Below are 19,139 nucleotides of genomic sequence, written 5' to 3'. Positions count from 1 at the left end.
AATAAATATTTCAAGTGTTTGTCTAGGGTTTTTGTGTTTATCTTTTTAGTTAATCTTTTACACCGCGCTCCACTGGTAATATATTAAGTTAAAGTTAATCTATTCATGCCTTTCTAGCATGTTTTTCATGCACCTAAATATATGATATGATCTATACTGATATTAACAGCTAAATAATGTAGTCTTAACTTGGGTGGTCAGTCTGCATTTGAAAGTCAATCTGCATCTAATCTAGCTAAATCGAGTACAATTACTCAAAGTCATTTTAGGATGCCATAGTCAAGTTTAATCATATAAAATGTATTTTACCAGCAACAAAATTGTGGCCAGTGAAAATGCTGAGTGGGTAATAACTTTTGGAAAACCACTTTGGCTGGTGAGCAAAAAAGATAGTCTCAAGCCCTGTACGCAACATACAATAAAACTCACATTTGAAATAAAAAAGCTCATAACACAAAAAGACATGATGAGAAAACAGCAGTAAAGCTTCAATGTAAATGTATGGTTATTTTGTCAGACAATTATAAATCAAGTTTATATATCAGGATTTCAGCAGAGTTAAAGGAACAGCTGGTTGGATTAAACTTAAGGTGTGACTGCATCATGTTTACTCACTACTTTATAGTCGACTCAAATGAATATATATATCCAACCAACCAACCAACCCCCCCCCCCCAAAGCTGTAAACCTAGGGGAAACACTGAATCACGTGTACTAAGTAGAATTTTCATAGATCAAGCGGATCAGCAGTTATAACCATTTGAACATTGAATATTTGCACTGCTGGTGGCGCTATAGAGTTAGTGCTAGAAACCCCATTTTTGGTCACTTGACTTTTCAGGACCTCTACAACTGTGCCAAATTTAATCATTTTCCTATGTACGGTTCATAGGGCTGCCATAGACTCCCATTGGGGAAATATAATAATAATAATAATACTGACAATTCCAATAGGTGTCTCAGCACCTTCGGTGCTTGACCCCTAACAATTACAATAGGTGTCTCAGCACCTTCGGTGCTTGACCCCTAATAATACTAACAAAAACAATAGGTGCCACAGCACCATAGGTGCTTGGCCCCTAATAATAATACTAACAGAAACAATACGTGCCACAGCACCATAGGTGCTTGGCCCCTAATAATAATACTAACAAAAACAATAGGTGCCACAGCACCATAGGTGCTTGGCCCCTAATAATAATAATAATACTAACAATTGCAATAGGTGTCTCAGCACCTTCGGTGCTTGACCCCTAATAAGAAAACCATCAAACGCAATAGTGGCCTGCCGCCCTGCGGGCTTGGCCCCTAATGATGGTTGGTAGGACATTTTCAGTTTATTTGGAAACATACCCTATTCAAAAACTTTGTATAAACTAAGAAACTGATACACAACAGAGCTGTAAACTTAATGTGGCTCATGTTACCATATAACTTTCTGTCCAGAAAGTGTTTTTCCACTTTATAGTTTTGTACTGACGAGAGAGATGCAGACCTCTAAGAGAGTTATAAACAGCTGTTAGCATAAATTGTCCACAGAAATACCCTTACATATATAACTGATGGGTAAATATGATACTACATTCATAAACTATCTTGTACATAAACTTAATCTCAGATAAACATCTGCAGCAATTAGTTATATGAAAAGCTGTTTTCAGATGACTGTTTTCAGATGCCCATCCCCTTATATCTAGCTTCTTTTTTAAACGTGTTTCTGTAAGCGCGTATGAACTTTAAAAACACATCGCATATGGCGCGTCCATGTGCGCGAGCTCGCGTCTCCGTGTAATGCAGCGCTCATAAAAACGGTGTCGCGTGTAAAGCGCAATGTATGGAATTACCTTGCATGTGAACAATATGGAATCATTTTACAGCAAATCCCGCAGTGCAGCATTAGTCAAAGTTCCCATGAAGGATATGAAAGTGAATAACTGTGGGCCCTATTTTAACGATCTAAGCGCATTGTCTAAAGCGCACAGCGCAACGTCTAAATGGGCGTGTCCGAATCCACTTTTGCTAATTTAACGACGGGAAAAATCGTTTTTGCGCCGAGCGCATGGTCGAAAAGGGTAGGTCCTATTGTAATGGGAGTATTTTGGGCGTAATGTGCAGTAAACCAATGAGAGTCACAGCTCTCATTCCCTTTAAAAGCAAGTTGCGCTGGCGCTATGTCTAATCCCTATTAAGATGACGGACTTTGTAAACTGAAAAACTAAGCGGAGGTAGAAGATCCCCAGTTTAAGATTAATGTTAAATAATTGTGTTGTTTTTCCCTTATATTGAAATTGTTATTTTTTTATTAAAACCTTTAAAACCCGTTTTCTTTTAGTCATGGAAGTAAAAAGCAGGCTTGCAATTGCTTTAAATGTATGGCTATCCAATATCATCAAAAAATAATTTACAAGTATGTAAGAAAAGGTTTGTACTCTAAAAATACTTTATTTGTAACAAACAGGAGATAAAGAAATTACAAACGGCGCTCCTCACGTTTCAGCACTTTGGACAGCGGTTTTTTTAGCAAAGAGTTTTTTTAAGCATTACTTACAAATGTTTCTCATCTCGCCATACCCACAGGTACATCATATACAATAAATCCGTGAGGTAGCATTAAAAAAAATCATTTAAAAACAGACGCATTTGTTTAAAGCAAAGCATTTATTTACTTATCAGGCTGCAGGTAAAGCAGCTCTTTGCGCCTTCTAACGTCTCATAATCAGTCCTCATTTATAAATATGTCCAAGAGACTCAATAATAATCTCTTAAATTCAATCCTTTAATCTTTCATATTTAAAAGCATTTTTGTGCTGCTGCTCATTTATGTACTTTGTGATAAGCAAACCCGCGTTGTCCTCCCGTTTATAGGCGCATATTACTAATGCGCTCTTTAAATAACATAAAACATATTGCGCCATTGACTTTAGACTTTAGACCAGGTTTTTGTTGGTCAATGGCGTAGTCTATTTTAGTTGCCTCAAAATAGCAACGCGCCAACAATGCGCCTGAACACACCTCGCTTTTCAGACCAGAACGCCCATGGGCGCAAAGGGGGCGCAAATGCATTTGCTATTTAAACAACACGGCGCTAAACGTGAAAATTAGGGTGGAAACTAGCGAAAGACACTTGCGTCGCGCATTGCGCCGGGTGTAAGATAGAGCCCTGTGTGTCTAAGGGGCTGTTTACACTTGGTATTAAGATGTGTTTTCATCGATCGGATCACAAGTGGACGAGAGAGACACATGACGTTTACACCTGGTATTTAAATCCGTCTCTTTTGTCTACTTTCGACCGCTTCTGTGCTGAATACTATGAGGGGGTGGTCTGTGAGACGGTGGGCGAGTCTCTCTGCTGTCATTCAAACCCGAGCGGGAGTAATTATGAGTTTATATGGACGCAAACTAATATAATGTCGGAGTGCACTGCTTGTTTAGCAAGTAAACATGCTGCACAGTGTTTTGTACATGAGTATGTAAGAGCTTTCTTTGAATTTTCAGCGCAATTGATGAAATAGGATCGCGCAACTTTCAGACGCTTTCAAAACGAAACTACGGAGATCAGCCGCTTAGTTTTTATCAATGAAAGGCTAAAAATAGCGCTGTTCACCGAATGTTCACGCCAGAAGTCAAAAAAGACGTGAAACTTGTGTTTAATACCTCAGATTAGATAAATGGGCGGAGAGAAGGCGGTCGCAAGTGGCTGTTCGAACGCATTCAACCACATGTGCGTTCCGCAGCTCCAAAGCGATCCGATCGAAAGTGGTTTCGACCACCTCTGGATGTGGTTGAAAGTGGTCGAAAGTGGACGAGCTCAAAACGTTTTGAACACCGTTTACACCTGGCATTAACGTCGTCCACTTGTGATCCGATCGACGAAAACACATGTTAATGCCAAGTGTAAACTAGGGATGCACCGATACCACTTTTTCCATCTCCGATCCGATTCCGATACCCGAATTCTGAGTATCGGCCGATTCCGATACCTGCCGATCCGATACTACTGTATTTTTCTTGAGCAATTTAAATTACACACAGACACACACAGACACACAGACACACAGACACACAGACACACACACACACACACACACACACACACACACACACACACAATATATATATATAAATGTGTATAGTGCTTTCTGCTAAATCTAGCATAATATAATTATATTATATATAATTATAATTTTAAAGTAAAAAACTATAATTTAAAATGATTTACAATTTACAAGAATATTAGTAATTATATTTACCATGGCAGTGTTTAGGAGAAAATAAAATAGGCACTTTTGATCAAATAAGTATGCTAAATATATTTTCCTTAATTGCGCAAAAAGTCACAGTAAAAAAGCTTTAGTGTGCAGATGGTTATTTTGGGAATTATGCACTTAACCGGACCTTTTATGCACATTTCGGGTGCAGAATTGATGCGCCTAAATCATATTGAGTGCGCATTTTGCGCAATACTGTGCTTCCTGGGTGCAGCATTGATGCTCTAGAAGCGTCCTCACACTCACATGGGAATCCTCGCACCGCAATGGAAAGTTACATTCATAACTATTAAAACAAAGAGATTAGAGGCATCGTGTGCTCAGCACATACTGAATTGCATCCATCTAACAGCTTACTGAGACTTTATAAAATCAGATCTTTGAAACAGACTACAGTTATTGAGTGTTCGTGTGTTGAATGACGCGTTTCATCCGTCCGCTTCACCTGTGCATTAACTCAGCACATAGTGAATTGCATCCATCCAACAGCTTACTGAGATTTTATAAAATCAGATCTTTAATAAAGCCTAACGTTACAGTTATCTTGTGTGTGTGCGTGTGTTGAATGACGCGTTTTCATCCATCCGCTTCTCATCAGTGGATTAACTCAGTTTGCATGTAAGTTACAGTGTTTCTGTGAACATTAATATCTTTAAATGTGCGTTTGTTCCTTCACGTGAAGCTATTGAGAGTAAGATGACTCTGATTATAGTACATAAAAACGTTTATGGTGCTTTTATAATACTTTGTCGTTTTAATCGCTTGTCAGTGACAACCATGCGTAACGCGCAGTATCGGAACTGGATCGGTCCTGTTAGTCCGATATCCGATCCAGCAAAAAAGGCCGGATCGGCCCCGATACCGATCCAGAATATCGGATCGGTGCATCCCTAGTGTAAACAGCCTCTAACACTGTACAGTATGTAACAGATATCCGCCATTACGGGAGGTCACGCGGATTTGTTTGTAAATAAGCATGTACACATGGAATCATATTACAGCACACACTTAAAAGATACAGCAGTGCAGGCTTACTGAAAGTTTCCATGAAGGATATAAGTGAATAACTGTGTTTAACACTGTTACAGCATGCAACAGTGAAATCCGCCATTACGTGAGATCGCGTCTGTTTGTAAACAATGAGAAAGTTTTTCAATCCGAAGCGTGCAGTCTGTTAAGGTTACTTAACGTTACTGTATGTAGGCTGAACTGCACAAGCCATGAGCATAGCCTATTAAGTTACATGATAGCAAATATAAATGGTATAAACAGGGACGTGCACAGGAATTTTTAGGGGCAGTTGCTCTGTCCTAAAAAAAAAGGGCACACCCCTGAAAAAAAACTTACGGCCTATATGAAGGACTGAGAATAACAGGGTCTTTATTAAAATCACCAAACATGTTTGCCTAATGCCTACCAAAAAAATAGCAGCCTAGGCTGCTTGTCTGCAAGCTATGATAGCTAGCTGCTATCTGTCTAATTATTTAGGCTAACATGGCAAACTCAGCCTGGATTTATGAAGATTTTAACAGAGGTGGAAAGAGTAGCCAATAACTTTACTTAAGTAAAAGTACAAGTGAGTAAAGAAATAATTACTCAAGTAGAAGTAAAAAGTATGCAATGAAAATAATACTCAAGTAGTGAGTTACTATGAAAAAATAAATCTAGGTATACATACATGCACGCGTACACACACCCACAATACAGTGCCCTCCATCAGAACAGTAAAGACAACCTTTTTCTTTTTGCTGTGGAGACCAGATATTGGTAAGATAAATATCAGTATGTCAGAAGTTTAGAATGTCATATTTTATTAATCTTTGTTTATGTTTCAACACATATATGCTTTAACAACAAAGAACAACAGCATTAAATGCTGACTTATGTGTTGTACCCAAATGCACATAAGTGAATCAAACTGCCCAGCCAACATTTGTATATAGGGCCCATATGGGTATGAACTGGGCTGAAAAATGGGCCCTATATAGGATTGTCCGCGGGTTCCATAATGGCCTCATGCCAGTTGCCCACATGGATTTCATGCAGGATTGCACTTGCTACTAGGTGGGCCCCACCTGGGCAACATGCACGACACCCATATTGGGCCCAGATTTGAGTTTTATATGGGTACTACATAGGGACAACATGGTCATGAAGTATGGGTTGTAAGTGGGATTGTCCACGGGTTCCATATTTGCCCCTTGTCAATTACCCATGTAGGTTATCTGTAGGATTCCACTGGGTGTTTGGTGGGCCCCAATTGGGCAATATGCATAATGCCCATGTTGGGCCCAGATTTGAGTTTTATGTGGGTACTACATAGGGACAACATGGTCATGAAATATGGGTTGTAAGTGGGATTGTCCGCTGGTTCCATGTTTGCCCCTTGTCAATTACCCATGTAGGTTATCTGTAGGATTCCACTGGGTGTTTGGTGGGCCCCAATTGGGCAATATGCATAATGCCCATGTTGGGCCCAGATTTAAGTTTTATGTGGGTACTACATGGGGACAACATGGTCATGAAATATGGGTTGTAAGTGGGATTGTCCACAGGTTCCATATTTGCCCCTTGTCAATTACCCATGTAGGTTATCTGTAGGATTCCACTGGGTGTTTGGTGGGACCCAATTGGGCAATATGCATAATGCCCATGTTGGGCCCAGATTTGAGTTTTATGTGGGTACTACATAGGGACAACATGGTCATGAAATATGGGTTGTAAGTGGGATTGTCCGCGGGTTCCATGTTTGCCCCTTGTCAATTACCCATGTAGGTTATCTGTAGGATTCCACTGGGTGTTTGGTGGGCCCCAATTGGGCAATATGCATAATGCCCATGTTGGGCCCAGATTTGAGTTTTATGTGGGTACTACATGGGGACAACATGGTCATGAAATATGGGTTGTAAGTGGGATTGTCCGCGGGTTCCATGTTTGCCCCTTGTCAATTACCCATGTAGGTTATCTGTAGGATTCCACTGGGTGTTTGGTGGGCCCCAATTGGGCAATATGCATAATGCCCATGTTGGGCCCAGATTTGAGTTTTATGTGGGTACTACATGGGGACAACATGGTCATGAAATATGGGTTGTAAGTGGGATTGTCCGCGGGTTCCATGTTTGCCCCTTGTCAATTACCCATGTAGGTTATCTGTAGGATTCCACTGGGTGTTTGGTGGGCCCCAATTGGGCAATATGCATAATGCCCATGTTGGGCCCAGATTTGAGTTTTATGTGGGTACTACATGGGGACAACATGGTCATGAAATATGGGTTGTAAGTGGGATTGTCCGCGGGTTCCATGTTTGCCCCTTGTCAATTACCCATGTAGGTTATATGCAGGATTTTACTCGGTTTTAAGGTAGTTCCCAAATGTACAACATAAGCAAAACCCATCTGGGACCCATCTTACAGCTCTAAATGGGTGCTACACGAAGACTACCTGATCTAAAATCTGGGTTGCTGGTGGGATTGTACGCGTTTCTGCTACATCTACATGAGTTTCAGCTTTGAAAAGCTGTGGCAGAGGTTAAACCAAAAAAATTTAAATGTTAGTCTGAACTTGCATTAAACTACACAAGAAAAACTTTTTGAGTCTGTTACCATAAATACATTTGTTGCAGAATTGATCAAACTTTCAGAATAGGAAGTTTTGAACCAAAGAATCATACAACCCCCTTGACTATATTTAGACAAAAAATACCCCAAAAGACACAATTCACAACAAAAGGTACAGCAAAATATAGATTTCTTTAAAATTATAACTATAAATCCTAGGTCAGCAGCTAGTAAATACAATAACTATAGTTAGGCTGTAATTAATTTGTTGCAGGTAAATACATTATTTTAGTAAACTGCATATTCAATAAGACATATTCAGTGTTATCCAGTTAGCGTATTGTAATGAGAGGAGTGTGATGACGCCCTGTATTAACAGGGCAGAAAGAAGTAAAGCACACAGTGACACTGAAATCCTTTCAAATTCCATTTTTATTTAACTAACCATCATGCCACATTTGTTACAATGGCACAAAACTATTTTAGAACCTTTTAGAGTCTTGAGTGTTTTGAAAAGAAGTATGTCCTTCAAGAAATACAGTAACAAGATAAAGTATATTAACCTTTTGGAATTTCATAGCTTTCTAAATAAATTTGTCATAAAATGTGATCTGGTCTTCATCAAGTCAAGGGTATTGACAAACATAATGGTTCTAAAAAAACAAAACAATAAAGACATGAAAGAACAGAATTATTTAAGAACAACCTAAAAACTCATAGTGCTTGTGAAAAAAGTATGTGAACTTTTAAGCGAAAGAGACCTCGAAAAAGCAAAATGGAGTCAGGTTTTATCACACCTGGAGTCTCTTTAAGATAATGTATTTGGAGGTGTGGACTACAGCTACTTTAAAGTTTACTTTTGGAGTTCATTTTTTTATATGGGCCATGCCTCACCAAAAAGAGCTATCAAAAGAGCTTTAATCAAGAATTGTTGCTTTACATGGGGCTCGAAAGGGTTAAAAGTTATGTCAAAGACTGTAGAAATTCACCAGTCTACAGACATACAATCTACAAATGGAGATGCTTTGGGACTGTTGCTACTCTACCAAGAGATGGACACCCAGTCAAAATGACACTAAGAGCACCACGAAGACTCATTAAAGGAATAGTCTACTCATTTTCAATATTAAAATATGTTATTACCTTAACTAAGAATTGTTGATACATCCCTCTATCATCTGTGTGCGTGCACGTAAGCGCTGGAGCGCGCTGCGACGCTTCGATAGCATTTAGCTTAGCCCCATTCATTCAATGGTACCATTTAGAGATAAAGTTAGAAGTGACCAAACACATCAACGTTTTTCCTATTTAAGAGGAGTAGTTAAACGAGCAAGTTTGGTGGTACAAAATAAAACGTAGCGCTTTTCAAGCGGATTTAAAAGAGGAACTATATTTTATGGCGTAATAGCACTTTTGGGAGTACTTCGACTCGGCGCAGTAACACCCTCCCTCTCCCATTATGAGAGTGAGAAGGGGAGCGGACTTTTCAGGCGAGTCGAAGTACTCCCAAAAGTGCTATTACGCCATAAAATATAGTTCCTCTTTTAAATCCGCTTAGAAAAGCGCTACGTTTTATTTTGTACCACCAAACTTGCTCGTTTAACTACTCCTCTTAAATAGGAAAAACGTTGATGTGTTTGGTCACTTCTAACTTTATCTCTAAATGGTAGCATTGAATGAATGGGGCTAAGCCAAACGCCATCGAAGCGTCGCAGGGCGCTCCAGCGCTCTCGCGCACGCACACAGATGACAGAGGGATGCATCAACAACTCCCAGTCAAGGCAACAACACATTTTAATATTGAAAACGAGTAGACCACCCCTTCAATGAGGTATAGAAACAACCCAGAATGACAGGCAAAGATTTGAAGGCATTATTGGAACTCTCTGTATTTGAGTCTACAACACGTAAAACACTGAACAAGCAGTGTATTCACGGCAGGACACCAAAGGAAGTCACTAATTACAGTACTAAAAAGAACATTGCTTCAAGCCTTAAATTTGCAAAAGAACAAATTGACATTCCAACTGTGTTTTTTGGCAAAATGTTTTTTGTACTAATGAAACGAATATTGAACTATTTGTAAAAACACACAGCACTACATCTGGCATAGAAAGGGCACGCAATATCATTATGAAAACATCATCCCAACTGTAAAGTATTATGGAGAAGACCTGTTGATTTGGGCCTGCTTTGCTGCATCAGGGTATGGCCAGCTTGCAATCATTGAGGGGAAGATAAATTCCCAAGTTTATCAGACAATTCTTCAGGATAATGTGTGAATGTCTGTAGGAGGAATGTCTGGGTGATGCAACAGGACAAAGACCCAAAACACCGGATCAAGTCCAGAGGAGAATGGCTTCAGAAAAACAAAATCCGCCTTTTGGAGTGGCCAAGTCAAAGCCCAGACCTTAACACAATAGAGATTTTATGGATTGACTTGAAGAACGGCATACACATGAGACGTCCAAATATTAAAGCGTGAGCGCTCTTTTGCTGTTAACTGTCATATTAGCAGAAACTTTAAAAAGAGGGCGTTTACTGTGACCTTGTTTGAGGGTGAGAGGTGCACAAACACGCAGGAGAGAGTGAGAGAGTCCGGTTCTTCAAAGCACTGTAAACTTCCCTCACCACACCGTAAGGCCTGCCTCTCCCCTCATTCGATTGGAAAATGGAAAGACGCGAATGACGTCGTGCGCTTTTCCGCTCTCAGCGCTCCTTCAAAAGCGAGTGCTGCGACTGGCAGCAAAAACCGCAAGCCGTTCGGCACGCATAAACGCTCCCTGCCCAAAAAATATCATTCAAAAAAAGGCGCCTGCAACTTCCATAAACACGTTTGATGTGGTTGGCCACTAAGTGTGTTCAATAAAGACATAAAAGATCAGAAGTTGTGTTATTTTTTTAGACACATTATGTTAGATGGAAATCAGATCACATTTTATGAAAAAATTATTTTAAAAAAATGAAAATCTAAAAGATTCACATTTTTCCTTGCCACCATATATAGTATAAGGAGGTATGTACTTTGATAAGTATATTGCGAATACAATTAGAAAAAAAATTATATTTAAAGGGCCCATAGCATGAAAACCTGGTAAAATGTTCGCTGCAAGCATGTCAAAAATAGGTAATATAAATGTGGCTCCCCTTGTGATATCAGAAGGGGATCTTATTATAATAATAACACCCCTTAATCTGCACTATCCAAACATGGCACTGCCATTTAGTGCAGAGAGTGAGAATAAATAATTGACAGAACAACTGAGTTTCAATTTCAAAAAACCACCATCATTGTGATCTGTGTTTGCATTTTAAAGGACACGTTTAAAGGACGCAGTTTTGCTTGGACCTACAAAGTGGCAATTTCAACTTCTCTTCCGCGCTCCATGTTGTCTTCTCACGTTCAACAATACACTGACTGAGGGCGCGGCGCTCATACGTCATTGTCACTCGACTCGCGTCACGACACGAGAGAGTCTCATGAAACAAAATCAAGATTAAAAAAATAACGCAGTAACGCAGCCTGCTAACGGGGAAGTAACAGTAATCTAATTACTGGTTTTGCAATTGTAATCCCTTACTTTACTCGTTACTTGAAAAAAGTAATCGGATTACAGTAACGCGTTACTTCTAACGCGTTACTGCCCATCACTGCTCTGGAGACACCAAAGATTTATTTTACATCTTAAAGGGGCCATTTCACAAGACCTTTTTAAGATGTCAAATAAATCTTTGGTGTCCCCAGAGCACAAATGTGAAGTTTTAGCTCAAAATACCATATAAATAATTTATTATAGCATGTTAAAATAGCGACTTTGTAGGTGTGTGCAAAAATGTGCTGTTTTGGGTGTGTCCTTTAAAATAGGGGTGCACCGAAATTTCGGTCGCCGAAATTTTCGGTCAAAAATGGCATTATCTGTTTCGGCCGAAATAAAAAATCCAGCCGAAAAAGTCAACCGAAAATTAATGTTAACTGCGCCCCTCCCATCAGTGCACTAGCGCTTAGGTTTCACTCACGGTGATCAGTCGTCTCCCACCCCTCCCCTTCGTGCTCAAGCAGGTTTCACTCACGGTCGAGCTGTTTGCACGCGTCTGCAAAGATTAAGCATGTCTTGATGTGTAAACTTTAGAGAGAGTCGCGCTAATGTGTCTCATACTGTAATCCATTAACATACATTCGGCGAATAAAGCAACGAAACACAACGTAACGTTTTTATGTGGAGCGACTGTTGCGCTGTTTGGGATCCACCCTCGTTCTCTATGTGTGCGCGCGCGTTTAATAGGGCACATACGAGAGAAACGCGTTTAAAAAAAAAAAACAAGCAAACATAAAATCTCTCTGTTATTGACAGGGCACATATAAACAAAATTATCTCCACAGTATTCTTTTTCTAATAAAAACATTTGTTTATGTCTTAAGTGTATGTATAGATTACAGTCAGATTAACCTACTTAAGTCTGTGTCATTATTGTTGATCAAACAACCCACACAGCAAAATCCCCGGTGTTAAATAAACACTGTGGGTGTATATATAATCCACTCCGAGATGGGTGTGTATAAAGACTGGTGTTAAAATTTAACACTGAAGCAGTGTTGAAGTTAATGAGATAATGAAGTGATGATTAAGACATTAATGGTGAACACCTGCTGGTCATTCTGTGTCAAATCAACCTTAATTTTCCTGGATTTTTTTTTTTTTGGAGAAAGTAATGCTAAAATTATGAAGAAAGACAAAATGCAATAGATGAATACAGCGAAATCGCCAGTATTAAATGAACATTGTTGGGAGTATGACTCCAAAAGCTGCAATCTTGCACGTTTGCCTCTCTATCATCATCTCTGTTAAAAAAACCAAAATTACAACTTGCAGCGTTATTTTCTAAACCGGGATGATAAATTTAACTTCTAAACAGCTGTCAGAACAAAATACAAGTGCTCAACTATTCCAGCATCCACACACGTGATTTAGTAGACAAATCTTCTTTCTGACGTGATGTAATCATAGAATGTATCACATTAAATCTTAAGTTTGTGTTTCTTATGGGTTCATTTGAAGTCACCATTATTGTAATTAACGTTTCCTTTAGTTAGGCATTCTTCCTTTAACCTTCACTAAACTAATTTTCCTCTTTTAGCAATTGTTATATTGTTTTATTAAGAATGTTTGTTCATTGCTTAATGTAGAGGGAAAACTTTTCATAGCATCTGAGATTGGTTATTTATTTTATTCTTTACCAATCATTAAAACATTTGATCATAAATAAATGATAAAGACAACAATGCAAATACAAAAATGCTCTATGAAAGACACTGTTCTGTAAAACTGCTGTAATGCTTTAGTTTTTTTTTTTTTTTTTGCTTAAGAGAGACATCATAACTTCTGATACAAATCTCAACAAGGGTGACAGTAAATGGTAAGAAATTTGCACAATTTTGTCATGTCACAATGCATGATGGGAGTTATGAATGAGTTTTATACAATCCTGGTACCCAGCATGCATTGCGGCATGAAGCTTTGTTGTTGATTGTCACCATGATTGTGTTTTATAGGCTGATTGTTGATGTCTCCGTGTGTCTGACTGACACCACAGATTAGATTTTGGTGAAAAACATTAACTCTTAAGGCTATATGGATTTCATGGGGTGGACCAAATATAAAATTAAACACGTATATACAGTGATTATTTTTTGTATGAGATCATTGAATCACAACACTTATGTTTTCATAATAATTAACATAGTAACAGTTATAGACTTCATTTCTCTCATCTTTCTCTGCTCTAACAGAAGTGTTTAATTAACACACTTCCACAATGAGCAGAAAAAAACTAACAATAAACTTCAAGACCCAAGTACCCAACTAAAGGAAACACTAATCGGAGCAATGGTGACTAACTTTATTAACCAGATTTACAGCAGTTGTATCGAAGTTAAACTTATCATCCATGTAACTCTGCAAGCAAGTTGTAATTTTGGTTTTCAAACAGAGATGATGATAGTGTTTGTTTAACTGTGGGGATTTCATCTATAACATTTAAATATTTTGTCTTTCTGCATTATTTGAGTATTACTTTATCCAGAAAAAGAGTCATCAAAATAAAAAATTAAAGACAGGGAAAATTCTAAAATTAAGGTTGATTTGGCACGGGGTGACCGGCGGGTGTTCGCCGTTGGTGTCTTGATCGTCACTTCATTGTCTCGTTGGCTTCGGCACTGCTTCAGTGTTGGATTTTGGCACCGGTCTTTGTGCGCGCCCATCTGGGAGTGGATTGTATATACACCCACAGTGTTTATTTAACACCGGGGATTTTGCTGTGCATGACAAAGAGACAAATAGCTCTAAAAATAATAATACATTTAATTTATTGTGTTATGATTCATTTAATTTGATTTCTGTACCTAATGCTAATTTCAGACCTTATTAATGTACAACTTTGTTCTTTTTTGTAAATGTTTGCAATTTCTTTATTGTTTATTAGATTTTTTCCCACCTGCTTTTTGCTGATCCGAAAAATAATCTGATCTGTGCCTCAAAAACTGTAATGTGATCCGAACTGTGAGGTTTTTTTTATCCATCACACACCCCTAGTAAAGTTAGTACACAGTGATAGCCATAAATGCAATTGTACTTATAATTGGCATAATAATTTCTTTCGGTGTTTCGGTTTTTCGGCCTTGGTTTCCTTTTTTCGGTTTTGGCCAAGAATTTTCATTTCGGTGCATCCCTACTTTAAAATGCAAATGAGCTGATGAAATTCAAACACTGATAACAATGATGGTGGTTTGTTGAAATTGAAACTTAATTGTGCTGTGAATTTTTTTCTCTGTCTCTCCCTCTCTGCACTAAATGGCAGTGCTGTGGTTGGATAGTGCAGATTAAGGTGTGGTATTATTATAATAAGAGCTCCTTCTGACATCATAAGGAGAGCCAAATTTCAACTACCTATTTTTTCACATGCTTGCAGAGAATGGAAGTTACTGGGTTGATCTTTTTCACATTTTCTAGGTTGATAGAAGCACTGGGGACCCAATTGTAGTACTTAAACATGGAAAAAGTCAGATTTTCATGCCATGGCCCCTTTAAAAAATTATTGAAATGGGGCCCTTAAAAGTAAATGAAAGTAAGATAATTACAAACACAGTTTTTCAATATTTTACTATGTTCTTCCATCAACTTAGCCGAATAAATACATATCTCTCTTTTCTCAATGCGTACACTTAAACTTAACTTGATATTTCGCAGAGTCTGCTCAATGTACTAACATTAGTACAGGCATGTTGGTTATGTTGACTGTAGTTTAAGCAAGAGGAGGAGTAGTCAGGAGTGATGATGTTACTGTGCCCAAGGTCGAGTGCTACAAACTAAGTGCTCTTCCGCCATACAATATAGTTATATTTTTTACCATACTTCCTCGTGTAACTACTCATGTAACAGTCTTTGAATAGGGAAAACATGGAAGTGTTTGGTGGCTATTAAATTCATCCCTGTTTGGATCCTAATGAATGAATGGTGCTTGGCTAAATGCTAACACATTCACGCCACACTTTACAACAAATAAAGGCAGGGTGCATGAAAGCCAATGTTGATATTTGAAATCATCTAAACAAACACACCCTTACCCTAATAGAATCTGGACCTTCTTTTGATAGACCCGCCCCACACATACGCAACCCAGGCAACGATGTCATTTAGTAGACATGCTGCTAATTGGCTCCAAGTGTGTTTTGATAGTCGGCCTGTCTCCCTTTTCCAAAACGTTTTTTTTTAGAAATTGTGCACCCCACCTTTAAGTGCACACATTGAGAAAAGAGAGGTTTGTATTAATTCATCTAAGTTGAGGGAAGAACATGGTAAATATTGAAAAATGATTGTGTTTTCCTTTAAGAAAAATTAAAGAACTACAACAGTTCAAATCAACAACTGTAGTTTTAACCTTTCTCAAACAGACATCCTTTTCTGCATTCTTGATGCTCTCTGTCCTCCTCTGTCCCTTGCCCCAGTAAACCATTTTGGCAGTGCCTTCTCAGCTTCTTGCTGGTTGACCTTGGACATCAGGGCGTTGTTCTTAAGAGCATCTGCAAAACCAAATAAATTTTTAAGATAAAGAAATATTAAAAATGGCACATTTGTACTTTTTACAATGACAGTCTTTGGCATACAGTAGGTATTAAAGGATGGATACTCGAACCGAGCCAGCGGGACCCGACGGTACCCGACGGGCCGGGTTCGGATAGATATTTAGAAATTATGTTCGGGTTGGGCTCGGTGCAATAAGGCATTGAACATTTGAAATTTAAAACAGCTTATTATAATATGTAGGCAGCCAATGGGCCTGTTTATAGCGATAGTTCATCTTAAAATGAAACACACGCATTCACACATCACCTTCTTATTCATCTAATGTTTAATAGCGGGTTGCAAAACAACTTCATAGGTGCATACTGCCACCTACTGTATCGGGTGCACAGAATGAGGGCGTAGGGGCTGCCGTTTCTCTGGGGATAATGTTGTATTAGAGGTAAAAAATGATATAAATACTGTTCGGTTTCTCGCACAAACCGAAGGTTTTGTGTCTTAAGTAGGACACGGATGTGTCGTCACGAGCTGCAGGGTTTTATTTGGATTTGTCTGTGCATGTTTTTTTTCTCTTTCGGTTTTTGTTACCATCCACTTATACAACTGACAGACTGAAACTGTTGGAGTTAAAAATCTACATTTGTGTTCTACTGAAGAAACAAAGTCACCTACCTCTTGGATGGCCTGGGGGTAAGCTGATAAACATAAGTTTCATTTTAAGATGAACTATCGTCATCCATCTTCATGTGTGCGGAAATGTGTTTATGTTGAATAACAGCTACTCAGGATCTGAAAAAAATCCATAAAAATGACAAAATTATATGAGTTAACAGCTACTGTTAAAGTTCACTAACCAAGTCTATACTATACAGTATGTACGCTAAAAAAAATTCATGTAAAGGTAGGCATAGAAGTCAATAGTCTTGTTATAACGCTGCACCTAATTGCTTCCCTACATCCAAAATGACATCAAAACTTGTAATAGATATCAGTGATCAAACCGAGCAAACAAAATAGTGCTCTTACTAGATGCAGCCAAACGAAAACGTGATTTCCATAGGAGGGGACAGCAGTCAATATTTTACTTGAGTAAAAATACAGTAATTCGTGTTATCTAATATTATCAAACTAATGTGTCACAAAAAGCACTCACATCTGAACAAACATTACTTTTTAGAGCGAATCAGACGCCAATCGTCGATGGATTTTCTTCCTGCTGTGATTCAAGAGAACATTTCTGAAAGCGCGTTAACTTACTTTGTCAGCTCGCGTGCGTTTATCCGGGTCTGACGCACAGGTCGCGTGAGCATTTTCGTCTTCGAATACATTTCCCGCTTCTGTTTCAGTAGATTGATAGTTCACTTGCATCCACTCCTTGGCGTGTTTTTAAGTTTCACGTTACGAGCGAGAAGTGCTGCAGCCTGCAGATGTACAGATGATTCAGATCTTGCAGCACACGGAACAAATCATTCAAACTGATTCAAACCGTTCAATCAATAGCTAGTTTAGAATCGACCCGGTACAAAACAGTAATTCATTTGCAATATTTTGTGAAGAACCGACTCGTTCAAAAGAGTCATTCATTCACAAATCAAATGCTTCGGCAAATTATGAAATAATAATAATAATCTGAAGTTCGCATTTCGTACTGCATCGTGCGTCGTGCAAAACTGAGGGCATGTCAATAAAAATATCATCGAGTTACGAGTAAAAATACCCACTATAACTGTTATCCTAAAGCGCTTCTTAAGTAAATGTTACGTTAACAGAGTAAATGTAATGTTTTAAAACTCTAACAATTTAAACAAAAGGTTGATTTTCGCAACCTCGACCGTACGCATTCACCAAACGTTATCCCGGCGAGCTTCGCCACTGATTTAGAATAACATCCAAGAATATTTTAATGTTTGACTACTTGAATATACTTTTTATCAACAGTTTAATGTCATATATTGTAATAAAACAGATCTACTCACCACACTTCGAGCTTGCAGCACTCCAGTGAAGACAGCAATGTACCAGCTCTACGTTAACTGGCTCAGGAGGAGAACAATGCGCATGTCCTTTCTTTCTTGGCGCCGTTTTTTTAAACGAATACAACATAGTGATGATGCAGGACAAATCACTTTTTAGCATTAATACTGCATTTTCTGTAGGATACACATATAATTCGAGTTTATTGCAATACACGTACACACACACAAACACACACACACACACACAATGTCTACGGTTTAGAATTTGTATGGGCCTGTATCTGCATAAATATACCCCAAAACACAATGTGCATATAGCCCTTACGAAAATTTACCATGGTTTTATTGTGGTAAAAGTGTAAACATGTTTTTTTGGTGTATTGGTTACTAGCAAAACCATGGTTCTATTATGTTTTTTGTTTTTGTTTTAACTATAGTAAAACCATGGTTAATTTTCTACATGAAAGTATAATAGCCCATTGAAAAAAGAGACAGCATAGCTAACGAAAATTAAGCATGTTTTTTTGTGGTACAGTAAAATGTTTTTTGGTATTGATTAGGCCTACTATTGGCAAAACCATGGTTTTACTAGAGTATGTTTTTTTTTTTTGTTTAAACTGTAGTAAACCATTTAATTTAATTTAATTATTTAATTTTCATAAGGGTATATTTTGGAAAACTGTAGCCCATAGACCCCAAATAAATAAAATCCAGTAGCCATTTACGCAGTGACGGCCGCGTGGTGACTTCTTTATCGAGGGCACATGATGCAAATCTCATCACAACATGTAGCCTGTCATGTGTGTGGCATGAATTTAGTGTAGTGTCTTGCAAGTATTTTGTGAGCGCCTCTTTAATTACAAATCCTTTCGATGTGTGTCCAGCAGGCACGATGCATGATGCACATGGTTCACATGACGCAACAAACACATATTTTGACATGATGAGCAACACACATGACACCCCAAACACAAATTTTTGAATCCTTCACAAGAGAAGTCACCAGCCACCCCTGCACCACACCATAGTTGGTGAAACAAACTGTAAACTTATTTCTGAAATCTGATTGGTTGATTGAAATGTTACCCCCGGGTCAACATAAAGTTGCCCTGAGGACATCAACCACTTGGCAAAATCAGGAGAGCCTAGTTGCTCAATGCTCTTCTCATGGACCTAAACTCATGGACTCAGCATGACTCAGCTTGTCTCAATGTTGGCTGAACAGTCTAAACACTTTCAGTATTGAAGGTCTGGCCAGAG

At 38.5% G+C, this 19,139-nt stretch overlaps 1 long non-coding RNA gene and 1 pseudogene across 2 annotated transcripts; both read right to left on the bottom strand.

The window, feature by feature from the left end:
- Positions 1 to 19,139, bottom strand: part of LOC129414931 (H-2 class II histocompatibility antigen, I-E beta chain-like) — a 131,728-nt pseudogene that overhangs the window by 96,427 nt on the left and 16,162 nt on the right.
- Positions 14,151 to 18,330, bottom strand: LOC141363935 (uncharacterized). Of its 2 annotated transcripts, XR_012369630.1 has the most exons (4): positions 17,880 to 18,330; positions 17,161 to 17,324; positions 16,576 to 16,692; positions 14,151 to 15,902 (listed from the first exon to the last, which is right to left on the bottom strand). It is a non-coding gene; the product is annotated as an uncharacterized lncRNA (long non-coding RNA). The 2 variants fall into 2 exon arrangements; XR_012369631.1 differs by lacking the exon at positions 17,161 to 17,324 and having other exon boundaries at positions 17,880 to 18,296.

This window comes from Misgurnus anguillicaudatus, chromosome 5, assembly GCF_027580225.2.
Source record: "Misgurnus anguillicaudatus chromosome 5, ASM2758022v2, whole genome shotgun sequence".
In the NCBI taxonomy this organism is placed as follows: Eukaryota; Metazoa; Chordata; class Actinopteri; order Cypriniformes; family Cobitidae; genus Misgurnus; species Misgurnus anguillicaudatus.
This window is presented reverse-complemented; position numbering and strand designations above follow the sequence as displayed.